Source organism: Calidris pugnax, unplaced genomic scaffold, assembly GCF_001431845.1.
Source record: "Calidris pugnax isolate Ruff unplaced genomic scaffold, ASM143184v1 scaffold20, whole genome shotgun sequence".
Lineage (NCBI taxonomy): Eukaryota > Metazoa > Chordata > Aves > Charadriiformes > Scolopacidae > Calidris > Calidris pugnax.
In genome coordinates, this window is record NW_015094510.1 from 3,667,388 (window position 1) to 3,683,935 (window position 16,548).

Genomic DNA, 16,548 nt, shown 5'->3' on the forward strand with positions numbered 1-16,548 from the left:
AAATAGATATCACATGCCTTTTTAAGGCCCAATGATGGTAACATCTTTTTCCTGACCTGATGGCATTAGTAATGCATTAAGCATTATATTTATATGCACTAAGCACTATTATATTTAGACCAATTAAATTTTTAATTTAGTTTTTATTTTACGATTTTCTTTTGGAAAAATTTAGGGAAGAAGTGAGATTTTTATCCTCTGAGCCCTTTGGTAAAAGTGTCAATTATACCACAGTGCTAGATGTATTTCCTTCACAATAGCGCTTGCACATGTTAGGTGGTAACCAAATAAATTAGAAAAAAACCCACTTCATTTTAGAGATTTCTGTTCCTGACCACTTTGAATAATATGGCTAGTTGGTTACAGAATAAGACAGAGTAGAGAACTTCATATATATTAAGAACATAAAGAAATATCTTTGTAGAATGCAGACCCCTAATTTTATTGAACTGTGTGTTTAGCTCTGGTATTGTACTATAAATATCAAATAGAGGCCTCTGAAGCCTTGACTTTCCAATAGACCAAGAATTTTCTCTCTCTAAACTAAACGAAAATCTGTAAAATAAAGGAAAACAGTGTAGTATTGCCTTTCTTTTAATATCTCAAAAGTAGCTGTCACTGACTTATGTTCTATGTATTGCCATTTTCATCCCTTGAAACCTGATGGCCTAACTCCATTTTATCAGAGGTGACTTTTAAATTCTTTTAGTACGTGGAGTTTGTGGCCTCAGCAAAGCCCAAAATTGTTTGGAGCATTTGCTGGTTTTCCACATAGCATCAACTAATTGTAAATTTTAACTCTCAAACTTAACATGTACCAGAAGTAGGTTTGGACATCTGTCCTGTAGAGAGGTCATTCTTCTTCTTTGAACCTCAATACTTACTCCCACACTAGCTTTGCTTATGCTTTTTTAGAAAGTAAATGAAACAACAAATTAAAAACTTGGCAGTAGTCATTGTAACAGTCTGGAAGAAGGTAGCTAATACTTACCTGTAAATTGAATAGTGTCAGCATCATAACACATTTATCAAGGAATTTGAAAAGAAAATCCATATAATTAATACTGATTATTTTCACTGAATTTGTAAAATAACAGCAGTATAATTTGCAATGAATATCAAAAACCTATCTCCATGGGAACATCACTTCTAATAAACTACCTGAAATTAATAATTCAGCAGTTCAGGTGAAGTATTCCTGTAACTTACGGTTGTTGAATTCACAGGCAAGATATGCAATGTTTAAGGAACTGTCTTAAAACACAATCCCATCTAAATCTGGGCTAAATGAACACTTAATAATTTCACTTATATAGCAGCCACAGTTATGCCTTCAATTAGTGTTTCCTGTATGCATATTAGAGAAACAAAGGAATAGATGTTGGTTTTATAGAGATTGATACATGTTAATTATATCACCCTTCAGATGCTGTGGCGGTGTGCTCTCCCTGGTTTGCCCCCCCCCCTCCACTCTCGGCTCCTGCCCGGCCTTGGCCACCACGGCCATCACAACAGCAGCTGTGATAACTTGCACCCGGTCTCTGGGGGATGGCTGGCAGCATAGTCAAAATACTGTCTGGAGAGGGGACTTAGAAATTTTGTTGCCATGAAAATATGACTATAGGTCAATTATCTTACTGTATAAATAGTGGACAGCCCAAGAGCCCTTTGAGCTCTCCTGTATGGCAGCGGGCTGCACGCCAGGATCTCCCCTTTGGTGAGGAGACTCACTGAAGGTTCTACTCCTCGAGGTTGAGAGATTTCTTGCCGCAACAGAGTTTCCGGTTCTACTCCTCGAGGTTGAGGGAATCCTTGCCACAACAGAGTTTTGGTAAGTGTCTAATAGCATGCTAAACTTTGAAATTTTATCTAAGTAATGTAAAGGATTAATTGTGCATATATAATCCTTTAGACATAAACCGTTGACCAAGTCTGGGACTAGGATTGGATCCAGCCGCACCTAGACTCCTCTCTGAGGAGGTTAGAAAGCAAGGGGATCCTTTCTGAACCTCGTGACTCAACGGGAGGGTCTCCCTGACAGTTCTGTCTGACCCTGTCCTCTGTGCAGTAAATAATAGAGTGTACCCTGACATCGAATCTTGTAAACACTATCGCATTTACCACTGGTTTTATCACACTACTGGTTTTGTTAAATCACTGTTTCACCTTAATAAATATTTCTCTGCTTCACTCTAACTAGTGAAGTTAATCACTCCATCCGCGACAGATGCCAAAGATGGGGTTCATTTGACAGGACAGCTACTGACTCAGGAGGACACAAATCTCCTTTAGTGGATACTGCGTTTACCAGGCTCAGGCCAATGCCCAAGATGCTACAGGAACTGTTAGATGGCACCATATGCAATGGCTGGGTAGCTGAATCATGCCCAGAAGACTGCAGGAGACAGCTGTTGCTCTCTTTGAACTTCTGATTACACATGGTCCAGAATATTTTCCTGAAAAACTCTGCCTGAGGTTGCTTGGAAACTGGCTCCATAAGAAAAAGGATAGCTTAGGCTTGAGAATGATCTGGTGGGTACCTTTAAGAGGCACACAGTGAAGAGTATTTGTTACAGACTGCTTGAAGTTATCTCATAAATTTAGAGCAATGTCATGGCCTGTGGAGCAGTTTCATCTGACACATGGAATAAAAGAGTGGTTGTGTCACTTTGGGGTAATCAGGGATCATGCTACTCATGAGACTGTCCATCCTGATAACAAAATCTATCCAGATGAGCACAGCAGTATTATTCGTCTGTCATCACAACGTCCCAAATTCCAACAAAGGTCAGACAGGTAACCTTGCATTTAGAGATAAATAAATTTAAAGAGCTGTTGACAGTTGACTAATGGTGACAGAATCACATGCTCCCATTGCAATTTTATTTGTTTAAGCTTCCATTGCGATTTTATTTGTTAAACAAAGATGATTCAAGGATTGGAGCATCTCCCTTATGAAGAAAAACTGAGAGAGCTGGGACTCTTTAGTCTGGAGAAGAGAAGGCTGAGGGGAGACCTCATTAATGCTTACAAGTATCTCAAGGGAAGGAGGAGGGAGCCAGATTCTTTTCAGTGGTTCCCAGTGAGAGGACGAGGGGCAACGGGCACAAGTTGGAACATAAGAGGTTCCACTCAAATATGAGGAAAAACTTCTTCACGGTGAGGGTGACAGAGCCCTGGAACAGGCTGCCCAGGGAGGTTGTGGAGTCCAATTTCAAGACCCGCCTGGATGCAGTCCTGAGTAACATGCTCTGACAAGCTCTAGGCAATCTTGCTTCAGCAGGGGAGTTGGACTAGATGATCTCTATGGTCCCTTCCAACTCTAAAAAATTCAGTGAAATTCAGTGAAATTCAGTGAAATTCAGTGAAAATTTGGGGACTGCTAGCAGTCTAATTTTTTGAGGGGTTTATTATATTTAAATGGTTTATTTGTTGGTTTGCTAGTTTTGGGATTGTTTTAGATCAGTCCTACAATATTTTTCTTCTCCTTATCCCATACACTCTCCTATCTATTTTGTTCTTTTTCTGCTTGTGGTGACATACTCTGCATCATCTACCAGTATGAAAATTGGAACAAATAACCTCTGATGGCAGAGCTATAGCATAAGTAAAAGTTTTTTGTAATCTTTTAGACTATTCTTCACATTTTACATTTCTGTTATGACAGCTTCATATAAACCTTATGTAATCTAAGGGGAAAATGGAAATAGGTTATCTTTATTTTTTAAATGATGTGACAGGACTAAAATCAAGGAAATGCATTCCCAGGCTGCAAAATCATATTTTCAAGAAAGGTTTTTTATTTTTTATTACAGCAATATCAGCTATATGTAAAACATTTGAGGTGTCATTTCAATTAGATAAATGAAAAATTAAATATAAGATATTTCCTAGCTGTCAGTATTTACTTGAAATTCAAGCTTTCTGTGCAATGTGTCTGTACCTTCAACTTTCTGTTATAAAATGTTCAGAATGGTTACAATAGTTTTTAATCACGTGAATGGAAAAAAGATATGTAAGTGATAGTAGTATACCAATGGGAATGATAGAAAATAGAAGAAGATAAATTAATCCTCACACACTTTCCATAATGATTAATCTCGTGGTGCGTAGTGGAATATATAACCTGCCATGCTTGGGGTCATATACAAAGAACATAATTTCCTACTAGGATGTTTCCAAGGGAAAAAAAATGGTGTAGGCTGGTTTCATCTAATTTAAGTTTCATAGTGCTCTTGGAAATTAGGGTAAATTCAATGTGGAATATTGCTGACAAATTAGAATTTGGAATTTAAATAAGTTTGAGGCTATTCAGTATGAGATATTGCATCTGTGGTATTTCATTAGTAAGTGGAAATGTTGTAATATCTGGTAAGGGAAGACAGTGAATATCTTCTGTCTTACGAATCAGATATCTGCTTACATGGTAGAATCTCAACTAGATTAATAAATTAGGCTTTTTAAAATTTGTTTACATGCAATAGTATTTATAGGGAAATACATTAATAGAAAAACAGCAAACTCATCAGGAAATATAATGGTGTATACTATACTAACTGGAAACATTTTTTTTTCCTCTCTAATGGTAAAGACAAAATCCCACCAGAATCCCACACTGCTTGGCCAATATATTTTGTGACAGCTTAGTCTCTGAAATTATGAGTGAGAAGGAGGAAATAAAATTATATATTTTAAGGGAAAAATCCTACTCTAAGATAAAGACTAGTAAATGCTGATTAGGTGTTAATACAGGAGAGAAAAAAAATATCCTGTTTTTTCAATTGCTAGTAATCCATTAAGTAGTCCTCCCTCCAGACGTACATTCTCCAAAGCTGTCAATTAAATTCTTCTATTTCTCCAATGAAGGCAATTGCTTTGTTTCAGATTTACTCGGCTGCAAGAAGAAAAGACATATTAGAGAATTCTTAGGCAAGACTCTACTTTGGGCCTGAAATGATATAATGTCAAAGCAGAAACACACGATTATGAAATAAAACAACTGCATTCCAAATCACATACTTTGCCTGCTTCTACCTTGTCATAGTGGGACAAGAAGGTATGCTATCAACAAGTGTAAGACTACAATTTATAATATCTGTGCAAGATAGGACCAGACTGTTTCAAATACAATAATGTATAGATTCTGGTTGCAGAAACTCATTAGATTGCTGTATTGAGATTTGTTGTTCTAGGTTAGAAAAAAATAATTTGCTGAGTTCAAGCAAACTTGCTAAGTCTGCACTCACGTCACAGGCCAGTCAACCTCCTATAATTTTATGGAAGTACTTCCAATGGGCTTGTTTATACTGCTAAAACAAACAAACAAACAAAACCCCCAAACAAACAAACAAACAAAAAACCCCCAAAAAGCAAAGAGAAAACAACCAGGAATTTAATTTAACCACTTGGTTTACTCTTTGTCTCCAATTTAGACAGCTCTAACCACTTCTATTCTGTACAAATTTTGCCCAGGAGCAGATAGTCCTAAACAGAGTGGGTAAGAATGTCATGATCAGATGGAGTAAATGGCAATCTATAGTGAATTTGCATACTGAGGTTTATCTAAAAATAAACAAGAGTAGAGCTTTTATCCTACCTGAACTTCACACTCAATTTCTCAAAATCACCCTTCCCTACTCAAAGTCACGTTCAATTGGTCTTGACTTCCCTTCTGTCAGGAGTTCATTGCTGGTCTAAAAGAGTCAGGCAGAAAGTCACGTTGGTTTGTGCTGCACAGCTGCTTGAAGTTACCAGTCTCAGGCATCACTCATGATGTCTCTGGGTGCTCCATGATATTTATCTCCATAGGTATGCGTCCGTTTCCAGGATCTTTTTTTCTAGGCCTTTTTTCTTCCATCTAAATAGCCTATACTCAGAGGTACAATGTGTGATCAGTCTCCGAACTGGTGGACTCTACACTAATCAGAGGTCTCAGTATGTACCATTTCTTCATAGTTCAGGTCTTATCAAAATTTGCAGCCAGGCCCTCCTGGTTGCTAATAGCAAGTGGCAGGCTCATGCTTGAGAGTTCAAAAGTTTGGTTTCCAACACTCACTCACACCCACAATTATCTGCTGTCGGCCAGCGTTCCTTATCTAAGCTATTTCTTGTCTAGCAAAGTGAGTCAGTCAGAGGTTGATCCGTGATTCTCCCTTTTTGACTGTGGAGACATGTCCTTGTCTGTATATTTGTAGACTCTGACTCTTCTAGCACTATAAACTTACAGGTGCTCTGTTCTCACAGACCACCTGTTCTTTTGGGTGAATCATTTACCTCATTGTCCTTGGAGAAGTTTTTCTCACTATTAAACCAGTATAAAAAAAGCAGCATAGTCAGACACAAACCATCTAACTTCTATATTTCTTCCTGCCTCACTTTCCTCATATCTTTAAATATTCCCTGGAATTTACTCAGTCCTCTAATATCCAACATTCTCCTGGGTATAGCCTGTCCTCCAAATAATAAAAAAATGCCTCTTCATTACTATTTTCTAGTCTACGTCTTTGTCTTTTATATTCAGAGAAAGGCATTGTGTCATGTTGGTATTAACTCCTTTGTGAGCAGAGCTAATGATTGACTTTAACACTGAACTGGAGTCTCCACTGCTTACTCCTGTGCTCTCCAATGGTTCATTATTTGTTACTCCTCTACCCATCTTTTGCATTTCTGTGTCACTGGTTGATCATCACAGTTTTATCAGCTTTGTCAGCAAGACATAAGGTTCACATTCCCTAAGTAGGCATTTGCAACTTACGCACCTAAACCTGGATAATTTATCTCCTGTTTACACACATAAAAGACCACCTCCAGAAGGGGATTCATATTAATGTAAGGTGGGCATCTGGACAGCTAGTTAACAGATTCTGGTGGTGACTCTTTTCTTCCATTGACTCTATATGAAAATGTATTTGGTGTGTACTTCAGGCTTAAAACTTCAAACTTACACTGTTTACTAGTTTTAAAACACTAACAGATGGACACTTCATGTCTCTTATCCTGTTTGTGACATTATTATCAACAAGTGCAGGATATATTAATTAATATAAATAACAAATAAGTAAGGCTACAGTTAAGCAACTTTTGGTTGTTTCATGAATTTCTAAAATAGTTTCCACACTCTTGTCTTGTTTTGCTACTCATTCTGGTGTTCCTTGGTGTTTGATGCTGATCAATGCTATCGGATCGGGACCTTTTACTTTTCCTCCATTTTCCTGTCCCTGTTAGTCAGCAATTTTTAGTCTTCTACTTAGTTATTTTTTACTGTCCAACCAGATTGCAGATGTGCCATAGACAGTCAATCCCCAATTTGCATTTCCATCAATTTATTGCAGTTTTAGAACTGACTGACCCAGTTTATACTGTCATTGAGTACGGTTAAATGTCTTTGTTACAAGGTCAGCTTTTCCTCAGTTCCTTGCATGGAAACTAGCTGGCTGCTTGTTTGGGGGTATATAATACTGTCTGAATAACAATGACTTACTGTGATTATGCTAATATCATTCAGCTTGTAAAACACAGCAAAAGATTTTCATGAATCTTTGACTAGAGGCTAATCAATAGCCATTACCTTCTGGAATTTTGATACAAACCTCCAAAAATCATAACAAAACCAGCTGAATTCAGAAATGGATTTTGTATTCTAAGATTGGCATATTTACCTGTACATAATAACGAATACATTATATAAATGTTATGCAGAACTCAGATATTCACAAGTGCAATGTTTCATGCAGCTTATAGCATATACAGGCAGGTCATGTAAAGCTGGTAAAAAATAAGACGACTCTGAAACCAGGCATGCCAGAACTATTTTCCATTACTTTTTCAGCAGTTAATTTATTGTTTTAACATAGCATACAATGAAATCCAGATAATGTCATTTCATATTAAAAATGATCCGGTGCTGCCAGCTACCTTTTTCCACTATTTTTTCCTAACATTGAACTCTGCCTATGCTGACTTAAACTCCCAAAGATTTTGTCTTCCTCACTCGCTGTGCTGTCTTCTCCATAAACTGTCTTTTCCTGTCCAGCATCTCCAGTTGTAATCTGCACTCTCACCCTTCCCTCATTCTTTCCCAGTACCCATTATTCACAGATTCACAGATTCAACAGAGTTGGAAGGGACCTCTAGAGATCATCTAGTCCAACTCCCCTGCTAAGCAGGATTGCCTAGAGCACATTACTCAGGACTGCATCAAGGCGGGTCTTGAAAATCTCCAGAAAAGGGGACTCCACAACCTCTCTGGGCAGCCTGTTCCAGTGCTCTGTCACCCTCACCGTAAAGAAGTTCTTCCTCATTTTTGAGTGGAACTTCCTATTTTCCAGCTTGTGCCTGTTGCCCCTCGTCCTATCGCTGGAAACCACTGAAAAGAGTCCGGCTCCAACATCCTTCAACCCACCCTTTAGGAACTTATAAACATAGATGAGGTCTCCCTTCAGTCTTCTCTTCTCGAGGCTAAAGAGCCCCAGCTCTTTGAGCCTTTTTTAGAGTCATAGAATCATAGAATGGTTAGGGTTGGAAGGGACCTCAAAGATCATCTAGTTCCAACCCCCCTGCCATGGGCAGGGACACCTTCTCGTAGGTAATTAGTCACAAACCAAGAGGGAATGGTTTCAAGCTCCAACAGGGTAGGTTTAGTCTGAACATTAACAAAGAATTTTTCGCAGAAAGAGTGGTTGGGCATTGGAATAGGCTGCCCAGGGAGGTGGCTGAGTCGCCATCCCTGGACGTGTTAAGGGTCGTTTAGATGTGGTGTTGGGGGATATGGTGTAGGGGAGACCTTTGTAGAGTAGGGTAGATGGTTGGACTCGATGATCCCAAATGTCTTTTCCAACCTAAATGATTCTATGATTCTATGATTTGTATATCGTGCAATTCATAACACTAAGGAATTGCAAGGACAATAAGACATCTGAATGTGAATAATACTTGGGAACTGGGTACAAACTTTGATATAATGTTGACTTATAGCACATAGTCCTTACATAACTTTGCTTATGACTGGGAGAAGGATGGGGAAGAAATATAGATACATTTAGGAGTTGGGGGATAGATTAGCATATTAAATTATATCTTTAATTAGAATACTGTCCTTTATCTAACAGTAGATCTCTGATCCTCTTCAGATATTTCCTTCATCTATTTTTTTTCTTGAGCTGAGATAGAGGAAACAATGCATGGGGAAACCCATGACAGATTATAAGTTAATGAAAAGACCAAGTTTCGGAGCAAAAGATGTTTTCCTTCTGTTTCCTTGGTATTTTTGATCTATTTCCACCAATTTTTTTCCTCTTGAAAACAAATGTCGTAGAATCATAGAATGGTTTGTGTCGTAAGGGACCTTTAAATATCACCTAGACCAAGCCCCCTGTCATGGTCAGGCTCGTCTTTCAATATATCAGGTTCTCAAAACCCCATCCAACTTTGGACACTTCCAGGAATGAGGTATAGACAGCTTCTTCCAGTGTCTCACCACTCTCATCATAAAGAATTTCTTCCTTATGTCAAATCTAAATCTACCTTCTTTCAGTTTAAAACCATTCCCCCTTGTGCTGTGAATTAAATTTATGTCCCTCCTGTGTTTTTAAAATGCCATGCATGTCTTAGTATTTTTTCAGTAAACAACAAGCAATGAGGATCACTGAAGGACCAGTAATAGCGCAATCATCACAATAATATAATCTGGATTTTGTAAGGTTTTGGAAATTAGGGACATGGCTTCTGTCTGCAATGTGATCCTATGTGTTGGTCATATATAAATGTGTGTTATTCATATAATCAGTATAATTGATATATGTTGGTTGTTTACAGTTCAAGTAAAAAAAAGTACAAAGAAAGTTCATCCTTACTGGAAATATTACATTTTCTGCTTAGGTAAATTATGAAAACTTATAAATCAGTTGTAGTTGATGTGATATGTCCCATTTTATGTCAAATTAAGAATAAATTCTGGTTCTGTGGTCTGGGACTGAAGTGCTTGCCTTTGTTGTGCTTTAAATTGTTCATCCAAATTGTGCTTCCTTTGAGTTTGCTTAGTCTCAAGATATAAGAAAGCAAAGATGTAACTATGGAATTCAGTGTAGTTCAGGCAACTTTAAACAATATGTCTCCCCCATTCCCCAAATGTCCACCTGAACAACTTAATCCCAAAACTAGAATATATTGTAGAAAATCCAGTTACCACAACATAATAAATTAGCACTGGTTTTCACTTTGGTGGGTGATTTTGAGTTTTAATTCAATGTTGGAGGATCAAAATTCCAATACATTTTGTTGTTATACCTATGTTTGAAGAAGCTTCCCATAGCTTATAAATGTTACAAATACTTGAAGGTTCAGTAGTCAACATGGAGAAGATACATGTGACTCTAGTTGCTGTTACTATTTGTTTTCTTTCTAATTTCATTCATATTGCTGTATTAGAAAAGACAAATTTATTATAGTTTTTGACACCACATATATTTTTCCTGTCATTTTTTCCATAGTGAATAAATTACTGTTTAGATGAGTTATATGGGTTGTGTCTTGAAAGCAAAAGAGAAACCAATGGAAAAATTGAATGTTAAAACTTGAGTTTCTTTTAGTCTGTAAAATAAACAAAAATATATTTTGAGAAGAAAAAAACCTTCTCCCCAAAGAGCTAATGCATAAGTACTGAAATATTCCCAACAGTATTTTGTATCTTGTTGTTGTCAAACGCATAGGAAGTTTGTACTCTCCAAACATAGGTAACAAATTTTTATCATTTATAATTTCACATATGACATAATTATCTGAAAAAAAGGCCAGTTCTCCTAGAAGACACTTGCTCAGTAATCCTGAAGAAGATTTTCATAACTCACTCTATGGTTATCCGACTGATAAAACGTTTACCTATTTTAAACAACTTTAAACATGTTGAATAACATTGCTCACAGATTAGGGCAATTTTGCTAGCACTTTTTTAATTTGACAAGCTTTATTCTACTCTGTATTTTATTCTGTTGTAACTGACAAAAGACTTTAAATCTCATTAATGGGTCTTAGATTACATATGTTAAATGTCATACCTATAAATCTATGCAACGTCATCCCATACTTTTCATTCTTGTTTCATACTTTGCTATGCTGTTGATTGGATAACAGATATATAGCTGCTTAGGAAAGGGACTTGCTGCTTAAGGTTGTCTACTACATTGTTGGATTTCTTATTTTTTTTACCCTATTCCATATTTGTTTTGTTTTTTTACTCAAGGCTACTCACTTCATTTCTTACAAGCACTATTTCCCTGAGGTGAGGAGAGTGTCAAAATTCTTGCATCAGTGAGGCAATCTGCCTAATCTCTTGCAGTGTTGTGAAGACCTTCTGTTTCCCCAAAACACTACAGCTTCAAGATCTACACAGGATAGCGTCTTCATATTGTTGCTGATTGCATGGTTCTGTACAGTAGTATTCCTATGTTAGAAAGACTTCCAAAAGACTTCTTGCAAATACGCAACTTCAGAATTTAAAACAAAACAAACAAAAAACAAAAACCTCCGATGATATTTTGAAGATTTTCACTTTGAAATGAAAAGCAATTAATATAAAATTACAGTCTGTTCTTTTCATTTTCTTGGACTTTACCTTACCTTATTCCTTTTTTTCCAGACAAATTTAGAAGCTTCTTAAATATTTATCTTTGCCCCATAGTATCATTAGTTGTACCTGGAGAAAAATGCAAGAATTGGGAATGAAGTATTGGAACACAGATATCCTTATTATATACAAGACAACCACTGAACAAATGCTACTAGTCTAAGAAGGAAAATAAGACAAAAATGAACAATAAACCCAATCTGATGCCCACTTTGCAATGACAGACTAGTCTGAAGTAGAAACACAGACTCGTAATAAATCACATATTAGACCCTGTAAAAATTAATCCTTAATACTATTATTACTTATTCACATTACCTTTGAAGGAGATATTTTTAACTGCAAATCCCTCCTGTTCATGTCCTCAGTGCATTTGGAATCCAATAACTTTATATATTAATTTTTCTCTCACAGTATGCTCTGTGAAGGAAGATTCAATTTGGTCTGGGTTTGAAGTAGTGAGTTGGACAAATTTTGTTAAAAAAGGAAAAACTGTTGTATATGTTGGAATGAAAAAAATAATATTTTTATTATTCTTGAGTTCGGCTGCAAGTAAGTGACAATTATTCAGTAACCAGAATTATTCAGCACTTGAACAAATAAACCAGGCAAACCATACAGCGTAAAAATATCTGGCTCATATCATTCAATTTTGTTACACCTTAAAACACATTAAAATGGGCCAGTGAAGCTCCTCAGATTTTATGGACATCAGCATACAGAAAAAAAAGACACGAAGAAGTGAGTGGATTTTTCCAGCGTCATTGCTGAAAAAGCACCTATTGCAGAGTTCTCTTTGAAGAAAATCAGCAAGATGCTTTTTACATTATTACTTTGTTAAACTGATAATGATGGTTTCAATTTTAGGCAAACCATTTTTTAGGCAAATTGTGCCTAACAAATTTGGTGGCTGTCTACAATGGCATTACAGCTCTGGTGGATAAAAGAAGAACAAATGACATCAGCTACCTGGGCTCATGCAAAGCATTTAACACTGTCCTGCATGACATCCTTGTCACTAAATTGTAGGGACATGGATTTGACGGATGGACTACTTGCTGGATAAGGAATTGGCTGGATGGCTGCACTCAAGAAGTTATGGTCAACAGCTAAGTTGTGGAGCTGTGGAGTGGGACAAGTGGAGACCAGTGATGAGGGGCATTCCTCAGGGGTCAGTACTGGGACCAGTGCTATTTAACATCTTTGGTGACATGGACACCATGTGGGATTGAGTGCACCATCAGCAAGTTTGGCAATGACATCAAATTCTGCGGTGCTGTCAACATGCTGGAGGAAAGGTCCAAGAGACCTGGACAGCCTTAAAAATTGGGCCTGTGTGAACCTCATGAAGTTCAACAAGGCCAAGTGCAAGGTCCTGCAGTGACATGGACACCATGTGGGATTGAGTGCACCATCAGCAAGTTTGGCAATGACATCAAATTCTGCGGTGCTGTCAACATGCTGGAGGAAAGGTCCAAGAGACCTGGACAGCCTTAAAAATTGGGCCTGTGTGAACCTCATGAAGTTCAACAAGGCCAAGTGCAAGGTCCTGCACGTGGGTTAGGGCAATCTCAAGCACTGATAAGGGCTGGGTGGAGAATGGATTGAGAAAAGCCCTGAGGAGAAAGACTTGAGAGCGTTGGTGGATGAGAAGTTCACCATGACCTGGCAATGTGCACCCGCAACACAGGAAGCCAACCACATCCTGGGCTGCATCAAAAGAAGCGTGGCCATCAGGCTGAGGGAGGTGATTCTGCCCCTGTACTCCAATCTCCTGAGATCCCACCTGGAGTACTGCAAGCAACTTTGGGGCCCCCGACATAAGAAGGACATGAACCTGTTGGAGCAGTCCTGAGGAGAGCTACAAAGATGATCAGAAGGATGGAGCACCTCTGTACTCCAATCTCCTGAGATCCCACCTGGAGTACTGCAAGCAACTTTGGGGCCCCCGACATAAGAAGGACATGAACCTGTTGGAGCAGTCCTGAGGAGAGCTACAAAGATGATCAGAAGGATGGAGCACCTCTCCTATGAACACAGGCTGAGAGAGTTGGGATCGTTGAGCCTCCAGAGCTCCACTCCAGAGAATACAGATGAAGCTCTCTATTGTCTTCTGAATACAGAAGCTCCCCCTTCTGTATTCAAGGGGGCATACAGAAAAGATGGGGAGGGACTGTTTTTCAGGAAGTGGAGCAATAGGACGAGGGGTAATGGTTTTAAACTGAAAGAGGGCAGATTTAGACTAGATGTTAGGAAGAAATTCTTTTCTGTGAGGGTAGTGAGGCACTGGAACAGGTTGCCCAGGGAAGTTTTGGATGTCCCCATCCCTGGAGGTGTTTGAGGCCAGGCTGGATGGGGCTTTGAGTAAACTGGTCTAGTGGGAGGTGTCCCTGCCCATGGCAAGGGGGTTGGAACTCAGGGATCTTTAAGGTCCCTTCCATCTCTAACCATTCTACAATTCTATGATTTCATTTTAGCTTAACCAGCTTAAAGTTAAATACCTATTCTGTTCTTAGATTTTTCTTTTTCTGTAATTAATGGAGGACTGGCACCTTCAGTCATCTAATCTATATTAATTACATGTCAGGATAGTTGATTTTCAGACCATTGACTAAATGAAAAACAAACCTTATATTAAATGCTTTAGTAACAGGTTGTTAAATTTAGTTGTATCCAATATTTGTGCACATATCTTTGCATTGCACTGTGCCAGCAATTGCAGAAATTTTCAATATTCAAAATATCTCTAAGGCTTTTTCTGGAATGATCTTCATCAGTATTGCTGATAACTGGGAAGAGAATAATACATTTTAAATACTTTTATCAGTCAGACCTATCTTCAGAGCTTCACTCATTTTTCATCAGTGACTTATTATCAGACTTTATTACCAGAGATATACTGACTTATAAAGATTAAGTTCATATAATACAGAAAAGTCAACATAATATTTACCCCTGAGTCAGCTTCTTTTTTTGCCAATGGTAACCTCATTAACATGTATTAGCATATATTTTGTAACTTGAATCTGGTTATGTGGAAGAAATTCAGACCTTTCTGGAGTACCTTTTAGGTGATTCAGTTTCCTATGCTTTCATCTTCAAAACATAAGGTCAAAGCATCTTTGTGTATGAGCAATTTAACCCTATGGTTCATAGTATAAACTAGTATCTTTTCTCTTCATATTTAGAAGTAGAACAACAGGGGTCCATAGATAAATGTAGTAAATTCTTTTTTTCCTCTGGAAAATTATGAGAGACATTAAGAAACTGTGTAGAAGTGAATGGGGAAGGAAACCAATGTTGTCAGAATCCATAGTGAAACAAACAGATGAAATAAAAAAAAAACGGATAATACATAGCAACAAAGTCTACTAATTTGGTTTAACTGGTTGAAAAATTGGAAGCTAACTGGGGAAAGATGGCACTCTCCCATTTGCTAGCTTTAGAGAAAGTGCCTCACTGCACACCACCACTGTTCTCAGTGCTTCTTGATAGCCAGTCAAGGGGAGGAACACACTGCCCATTGCCTGCAGTCTTCACAGCCTATATAAAGGCCTGGGATTCAACCCTTCTGGAGGTCTTGAGGTTGAGCAATCTACTGAGATAGTCACATATGAAATGAGTTTACCATTATTTTTCCTTCTAGTGTTGTAGCCCAGCTCTTTGCAGTCAACTTTGAGACACTAATGTCTACTCATATACAATGCACGTCAGAGTGGCCCTGAGCATTAAGGGCCTAGAGCTAGTTGTTGTGGATTCCACTTTTTATTATACTTTATTCATTTAATTCTCATTTTCTTAAGCATGTGGTCTGCTGAGTTTCAGTTAAGGTCCTGTATAGCTCAAGGCACAAGGCAGCTATGTGATACATCTCCCTAGTCTATCCCTTGTTACAGAATCACAGAATCTTCATTATTGGAAGAGACTTTTGAGATCGAGTCCAACCATACACACACACACAAAAAAAAACCAAGACCAAAATAAAAAAAAATAAATCAACAAACACCAAAAAAACCACAAAACAAAACGCCCAACCCAACAATCTCAGGCACTAGAGTGTTCCCTGTAGTGCCATGTCTCCACGTTTCTTAAATACCTCCAGGGATGGTGACTCCACCACCTCCCTGGGCAGGCTGTTCCAGTGCCTGGCCACCCTCCCCCTGAAGTAATTCTTCCAGATATCTAAGCTAAACCTTCCCTGCTGCAACTTCAGACCATTTCCTTTGGTCCTATCATTATTCCCTTGGGAGAAGAGGCCAACGCCCACCTCTCTACAACCTCCTTTCAGGTAGTTGTAGAAGGCAATGGGGTCTCCCCTCAACCTCCTCTTCTCTAGACTAAACATGCCCAGTTCCCTCAGCCTCTCCTCATACGACTTCTTCTCTAGACCCCTCACCAGCCTAGTGGCTCTCCTCTGGACACACTCCAGCACTTTCCCCTCAACCTCCTCTTCTCTAGACTAAACATGCCCAGTTCCCTCAGCCTCTCCTCATACGACTTCTTCTCTAGACCCCTCACCAGCCTAGTGGCTCTCCTCTGGACACACTCCAGCACTTCAATGTCTTTCCTGTAGTGAGGGGCCCAAAACTGGACACAGTACTCAAGGGGAGGCATCACCAGTGCCAAGTACAGATCATCCCTACTCCAACTGGCCATGCTATTCCTGATACACACCAGGATGCTGTTGGCCTTCTTGGCCACCTGGGCACACTGGTGGCTCATGTTAAGCCGGCTGTCCACTAACACCCCTAGGTCTTTTTCTGCTGGGCAGTTTTCCAGCCACTCTTCCCCAAGCCTGTAGCGCTGCCTGGGGTTGATGTGACCAAAATGCAGGACCCGGCACTTGGCCTTATTAAACCTCATCCCATTGGCCTTGGCCCATTAATCCAAGCTGTCCAGGTCCCTCTGTAAAGCCTTCCAACCCTCAA